The sequence below is a fragment of the Rhineura floridana genome, chromosome 1 (assembly GCF_030035675.1).
Source record: "Rhineura floridana isolate rRhiFlo1 chromosome 1, rRhiFlo1.hap2, whole genome shotgun sequence".
NCBI classification, from domain to species: domain Eukaryota; kingdom Metazoa; phylum Chordata; class Lepidosauria; order Squamata; family Rhineuridae; genus Rhineura; species Rhineura floridana.
The window spans coordinates 72481221-72489274 of NC_084480.1; the positions used below are offsets into that span (position 1 = coordinate 72481221).

General features: G+C 42.5%; 1 pseudogene; it reads right to left on the minus strand.

Moving 5' to 3' along the window:
• Positions 1-1265: 1265 nt before the first annotated feature.
• LOC133376567 (uncharacterized protein K02A2.6-like) lies at positions 1266-5704 on the minus strand (annotated as a pseudogene).
• Between the last annotated feature and the right edge of the window lie 2350 nt (positions 5705-8054).

Below are 8054 nucleotides of genomic sequence, written 5' to 3' on the forward strand. Positions count from 1 at the left end.
AAAACAGCCATTACCCTGGTCATCTTTGTACAGAGGCAACATAAAATGTAAAAGAGCAATGCAGCATCTTAGCAATATTTTCCAAACTCTGGAAGGTTGGTTAGATTATTTTTCAAGAGGTAGATGGCATATCAAATTATTTTGCTGTTTTTAAATGAAACTTAGTATTTTTCCTCCTTGTTATAGCCTATTTGTTCTAGCATCAGGGCCATTAGCTGTTGGATAATAATGTTAATAACAAATGTTGAATAATAACATTAGATGTTGTATAATAAGAAGGCCCAGTTTGCAAGGCTAATGGCCTGACAATCCATATTAATTAGGACTATGCATTTGATTTGCATGGAGCATGAATCCAACCCAAAGCAGCCCGCTTCTAAGATATCTGGACCACTTTGGAATCTGGAACTACTTGGGTCCTAAGTGGACAGGTCTCAAAGCTTCAGAACCACTTCAGAAGCTTAAAAGGGTGTGTGTCTTTCTCTGGGCCATTTGATACAATTTTGAAATTGTAAATTTCAAATAAATGGAAGATGCCTGGCAGAGAGGAAGAGGAGGCACAGCAGTGGGGTGTAATTCTGTGATTGGCAGCTCTAAATTCCCATCTGGGAATAACTTTTCCTCCTTTTCCTTTTAACAGTACTTTTGGAAGGGATGCAGAAGGATAAAGATGGGACCCATGAGAAATATTTTCAGTGATCTTCACTGTTCTTTGCTATTTGTTAGGAACATCAGCAATTGAAGAGTTCTTGGAGTTGTTGGTTGTATTATTTGTAGGTTCCCTTCAGTTTCTTCCTTATTCCAGATCGGTCCTGTCCTACGATCCAACCCCCTTCATCCTACTTTCTTTACTTTTGCTTTTGTGCCTGTCTTGACTCTTGAGACTAATTGGGGTGGAGGAAAGTAAGTCACTTCTCTTTCCTTACCTCATGTGGCCCTGGTAGCATTTATTTTCAGTATTTCCCTGTTGTCCTATATAATATATGTAGGCTACACCAATAAGATGCAAACAATAACTGAGTATTCCTTAGGTTCTTTCACACAGTTCTCAGTTTAGAATCCATCTTGGAACCACACTCTGAAAGCATAGGCCTCAGGCATGATCAGATCCAACTTTTCTAAAAAACACTTTACCTTTTTGGCCACTAGGTGGCAACCACATGAACATATTTTATACTCCTCCCTCTTTAGTTTATACTATCAACATACAATCTACCTATATTACTAAACACCAGATACATTGGTCTTAACAACATCCCTTGTTTCTATAAATTCAGCCTCTCCCTGGGCTTAGGAATTCTTTCTGAATAGTGTAGTGCAACTGTGGGTGTTCTTGGCTTGTCCACCACTGTCACTGGATGTTCTATCTTAACAGGTGTCCCACCAGGAGACACCTCTAAAACAGTATTAGGATCTGATGCAGAAATTGTGGGCCTGTCAATCTCTCTGGTTCTATCAAGTGAGGAGTGTAATGGTTCCCCATTGATTTGCTCTTCTACTTCAGTCTGTGGATCCTCTGCAGGAAACTCTTCTCCATGGTAGAAAAACACTTGATTTTGGTGTTGCTGAATATGCCTCCCATCTGGTAATTCCACTACCCATGAGAGGGGCCCTGCCTGTGCTACAAGATGACCTGCCAGCCAACGAGGTCCAGTCCTAAAATTAAGGGCATAAATTAGGTTGCCCACTGTTAGAGTTCCTGATGCTGTTTTTAAATCATAGTAGAATTTTTATGCTTCCTGCTTCTCATTCACCTTAATAGGCTCATCAGGGTGTAGGATGTCCAGGTCTGTACACAATTTCCTACCCATTAGTACAGCCTTTCCCAACCAGTGTGCCTCCAGATGTTGTTGGACCACAATTCCCATCTTTCCTGACCATTGGCAATGCTGGCTGAGGCTGATGGGAGTTGTGGTCCAACAACATCTGGAGGCACACTGGTTGGGAAAGGCTGCATTAGTAGTTCTGCTGGTGATTTTCCTGTGGTGGAATGTGGTGTAACACAATACTGCGAAAGAAATCATCTAATTTAGTCTCTAAGATGCCACATGTCATTTTTTTACTCCGTCTTTCGAGGTCTGTACTGTTCTTTCTGCTAGGCCATTGGAAGATGGGTGATGTGGAGCAATTATTACATGCTTGATGTGGTTTTTCTCCAAAAAGTCTTGGAAAATTACACCTGTAAATTGTGGCCCATTATCACTTACCACTACTTCTGGGAATCCAAAAGTAGAAGAAGACAGGCAGAGTTTATCCACAGTTGCTTCAGCAGTAGTGGATGACATGATGTGAACTTCAAACCATTTGGAATGTGCATCTGTTATTATTAAGAACATTTCCCCCATGAATGGACCAGCATAATCAATGTGAAGTCTTGCCCATTCCCATGGATGTAAGGGTGCTTTTGGAGGAGCATGGTGGCGAGATTGACAGGTCCCAGGCTGTCACACCACTGTCTCCATCTGCTGGTCTATTCCAGGCCACCACATATAACTACATGCTAAACCCTTCACCCGTACAATGCCAGGATGTCCTTCATGCAACAATTGTAGCACAACAGACCAACTCCCTGGTGGTACTACTTTCTGAGACCACAATAATAAACATCCATCCTGGATACTCAAGGACTCCCTATGCTGATAGTAGGGCTGTAAATCTGTGCTTCCCCCCTCAATCCATCCATTTGTGACCATTCTTTGCACTCTAGATACCAGAGGTCCATCTCTCGTTTAATCTTTGCTGCACCTATCAAGGATGTGGACATCAATTCAATAAGAATTGTTTCAGTAGACTGAGGTACTGACTTTGGGCAATCTGGTAGTGGAAGTCTGCTAAGGGCATCAGCATTACTCAGGGCTTGACCTGGTTTATATTCAAATTTGTAGTCATGCGCAGACAACGTCAAGGCTCATCTCTGGATCCTAGTACATGCCATTGGGGATACTGGCTTGTTCTCTCCCAGAAGACCCTGAAGGGGCTTATGATCTGATTGTATGACAAAACATCTGCCATATAGATATGAATGGAATTTCTTTACTGCAAAAACCACTGCTAATCCTTCATGTTCTATCTATGAGTTGTTGTTTTTCTGCTGGGGCTAGGGATCTTGATGCATAACTAATGGGACGCTCTGATCCATCAGGCATTCGGTGGGCTAACACTGCTCCCACTCCATATGGAGAAGCGTCACAAGACAAGAGTTGTTTATGACTGTCATAATGAATAAGGAGTGTAGATGACTTCAACAAGTTCTTTGTTGCTGCAAAAGCTTGCTCTTGACCCCAATGGAATCTTATCCCTTTTCATAAAAGTCTATGTAATTGTGCCAATACTGTTGCCAAATTGGGCCAAATTGCCATAATAGTTTAGCAACCCCAAAAAGGACTTCCATTTTGAAACTGACTTTGGTGCAAGTGCCTCAGTAATGGCATGTACCTTCTTTTCCACAGGATGTATGCCAGCTGCATTAATTTTGTGTCCCAGATACACAGCTTGTGGGGCCTGGAAAATGCACTTTTCTTTCTTGAGACGCATGCCTGCAAATGGCAGCTTTGACAGTACTTTGTGTAGGTTCTGCAAATGTGCTGCCTCTGTTCCTATAATCAGAATATCATCAAGATACAGACATGCAGCATACCCTGGAACAAATTTTCCATAGCCCTTTGAAAGATTCCAGGAGCAACAGAAATGCCAAAAGGGAGCCGATTGTAACGAAACAGTTCTTTATGAGTATTTATAGTTACATACTGTTTTGAACTTTCATCAAGAAGAATCTGAAGGTTCGCATCACTTAAGTCGATTTTTGTGACAGTTTTTCCTCCAGTCATGGTGGCATATAGATCTTCAATTCTTATGTGTCCAGCTGTGCTACACGGTTCACAGTGACTTTATAGTCTCCACAAATCCTTACAGTACCATCTGGCTTCAATACAGAGACAATTGGAGCAGCCCACTCAGAGAAGTGAGCAGGTTCAATACCTTTACCCTGTAGTCGATCTAATTCTTGCTCCACTTTGTGACACACAGCATATGGTACTGGGCGGGGCTTAAAAAGTGGTTTAGCAACTGGATCCACAAAAATCCTACCATTTACCCCATTTTGAGTACCTAACCCAGGTCTGAAGAACTCTATGTTTTGAAAAAATTGCTTCTGTCCCAAGTGAGCTAATTTTGTTGATCTGTGCCCAGTTGAGGTTCAGCTGGCTTATCCAGTCCTGGCCCATAAGACTAGCACCTCTTCCTTTTATCACAACTAAAGGCAACTGAAAGGTCTCTTCTGCATATTTCACTTCTACATTAATACTGCCTCTCACTAGGAACTTCTTGAGCAGTGTATGTGCATATCATCATTTTCAATGGTCTCAACTGTGACCCCTTATTCTTTGGCCACAAACTGTTATAAGTTGCTTCATTAATTATAGACACAGAAGCCCGTGTTCACTTCCATGGTTATGCTTTCCCCATTAACAATAAGATCTACTTGCAGTGGTTTTTCTTTATAGTCTTTTCTAACAATGTTGTACATAGAGTACACTTCATCTGTGCCCTTATCATGCTCCCCTTTAATTGCCATCTGGTCTATCTGCTTCTTGCTACCTTCCTTCCCCTTTGTCTGTGCCCTTTTTCTATGGCACATTTTGGCTAGATGGTCTTGTTTCAAGCAAAACCAGCATTCACTACTCCTGTGGGGGCATGGGTGGCCGTCTTGTTTCCCTCCATAGATAAAACAGGGAGTTGCAACATGTAAGTGGCTTCTCTCTTCACCTGGACAGTACTTTTTAGCCAATGTGGTACTTATGCATGGTGGCAGTAAGTGCCTGGGCATCACTTGGATGTTGAGAGACCCCCTGTAAATCTAAAGCATGTTGAGCTGCACCTCCATGCTTTGTGCAATTTCCAGGGCTTTTTGAAAAACTAAACTGGATTCTGCCAATAAGAACCTCTGAATCCTCTCATCATTGATGCCACAGACCAGCCGGTCCCTCAGCATAGCATTCAAGGTGTCTCCAAACCCACAATGCTCTGACAGGCGATGCAGTTCTGCTACATAAACTGCCACTGTCTGACAAAAAGACAAAGGAACCAGACCTAGATGAGGGGTGTTGTGCTTCTCATTTTATTAATGTGATGGTTACAGCCCAAATGTTGCGCTTCATATACCTGTCTACCCTGACTCACTACTTTCCCTAACTATACTAACTAGGCAGTCTCTGCAGCATGTGGGGAGAGCTGACTCAGCACTAGAGTCCTGGGATGCATCTGCTTAAGTAGGGAGGGTATTTGCGCGTAAATGACGACTCCAATGGAATTCCACCCTCTGAAAGTCTCTCTTCTTGTGCCTCCTTGCGTAAGGCGAGGAGGGGTGAGCCCCTGATGGTCCATCTGACAGCGGGGCTTTCCTAGGTGACAGTGTGGGCTCTGAAAGTGGGATGCTGATTGGCAGGGAAGCATTTGAAGTACCTGGCAGGGATTCCTGCTCGGGCGTGGTTGGCGCGAGCAAAGGGTCACTTCCCAACGGCTCAGGCAGAGGACTCACAGGTGGGGCTGGAACTGTTTCGATGGGGATGCTGGCCATGGGAGTCTGTGGGTTGCCAGAACCCTTCCCTCTTGTCTCTCTTCCTCCAATGCCCCCAAGAACCTCATCATCTGACTCCTCTTCCTGATCTAACTCTCCCTGTCTCTGGGGCGCAACAGCCACAGACATCCCAGTAGAGCATGAGAAACTGTTGAACTTAAATCACTGCACAATTTCAGATGGCTTGGGGTTTTGGTGATTTGAGACAATCCCAATCAAGTCCTCAAAGGATTTGGCACTGGGCTTTTCAGGAGCTGCCAAACTCCTAATCAGTCCATATGTCTTTGCTCCACAAACACTCAGCAAAATAGCATGCTTCTTATTATCATCATTAATATCATTAGCAATGAAGTACTGGAATAGTCTCTCTGTATACTGTACCCAGTCCTCCTGATCAGCATCAAACTCCTTCATAAGTCCATAAACAGCCATTTTCCTATCACACTGTTGGCATCACCAGCGGCAGATGGCACCTTTGAACAGCATCAGCTCTGTTGATGTCACTACAGACCCTTGCAAGCTGCCAAAATATCCAAGAACAGGAAGCTTCTGTGACATCATGACAGATCAGCCAATGGCAGCAGATAGAAGACGTTACGCAGGAGGTTTGTCCTTGCTCATGGCTGTTAGAAACAATAGGTTCTTCACTACTAATGTTATAAAAACAAAGAATAAAAAGGAAAAGTGGGATGTGGTGAATAACAGTAAACTTCATACAACAGTTTTCTGCAAGGCTCGATGATTCGTTTTAAAATTGCTTGCAAATGTGTCTGCTTAAATGCTTCTGTTAACTCATCTGAATGGCTGTTAATCAGACAAGCTTTGAAAAACAATATTTCTCTGTATAGCTCATATTCATCCTCACCCATTAGATGCCCAATTAGCTGAAGCAAAGTTTAAATCGTATGCCAGAGGCTTAATTTAATTTGCCCAGCCTAAGCAGCTAACCATAGCAGTTAAGCCTGCATTTGAAAGAAATTACTGTGGAGTAGTCAAGCAAAAAAAAAAAACCTATTAAGCACTAGATAGCTGTAGGCAACTTAAAACTGAGCTGCTTATAAGTTCTAGAGCAAAGGGCACATTATTTGAGAACCTTTGTACACTGGGCACAATCTGCTAGGAAGTTCTGCAAATGTCCTATTGAATTAAACTACTACAAGTGTGTGAACATCTAAATGTGGTGTTCTCTGAAGTTCACAGTAGCAATCTACTTTTAATAATGCAGCTATATTAGATACTTTATTTTTCTTTTACATTTTTTACTATCCATGTGTCCTTAGATACTATCATAAAATATCATTTATAGCTCAGTCTGACATTGCATTTCATATATGTAGATCAGGTGAGCAAATAAGCAAAATCTCAACATTTAATGGTGGGTTCAAGCCTTCATTCTACAACTACCCAGTCCTATGGATAACCTCCTTACACTAATTATTTATATTAAAGCTTCAGTGTCCTATTTCCATCTGTTGGTTACATTGAACTTGCAAGAAGCATATACTCAGGAACATCTATGGCAGAACCATAATATGTTGTTTAATATTTAATTTAATGGCTTCTTAAACAAACCCCTCCTTGCAGGGGGAGCCACTCTCTCCCCCATCCCTAGAGTACTTCATCTAAAGAAGGGATGGGGAACCTGTGGCCCTCCAGTTCTTGTTGGAATTCCTCTTCCATCACTCTTAGCTAACATAGCCAATGATCAGGATGAGGAGAGTTGTAGCCCAACAATATCTGGAGGGTCACATGTTCCCCATCCCTGATCTAAAACAAGAGCAGAGGACCTTTTTTCTGTCAAGGGCTGTGTTCCATCTGGAATAATCTGTCAGGAGGTCACCTGCAATTCTCTGGAAGGACTGGAGCTGAGCAGCAGGTTCAAAAGCAAAATTGGATGGAATCAACACCTGTTCTCTTTGTCCTTCCCTGAGCAGTGGCTGTTAGGGGAGGGACAGATCACTGTTGCCAGAACTCTAAATTGATCACTTGCAGGGGGCTTTTCTCACATCTTGCACTGTTTCATCTGTTTTAACTCACCTCCACCCTCTTCCCATTTTCCTCTCCCTCCAGGCTTTTCCCACCTGCATGAAATTAGGCTGAGGCTTACAGGCTGCTAACCCCTGTTCTAAATCATTGCCATAATGAGGACCTTGAAAGGACTGCAGAGAGATACAAGAGCACAAGACCTGAAAGATGGGAGCTAGGGTGCAATCTCATGGGTTGTTTAGTGCCCAGTGCCTACTCTACTCTCTCCTATGAACATTTGATAGTCACATTGTTCATTAATGATAAATGCATTTGGCTTCCAAAGAGACTCATGAAAATCTACAATTCTAGAATTGCTTTCCAAATTCCTGGAGCTGTGGGAAGTTTAATGTGAACTGTATTTCTGGCAAGAGTTTACAAGCGTAATTCTTGTGCCTAAAAAAAATAAAATGAGTTGCCTTCAAAGTCTCTAAAAGCTAGTCTGAGAAATCAT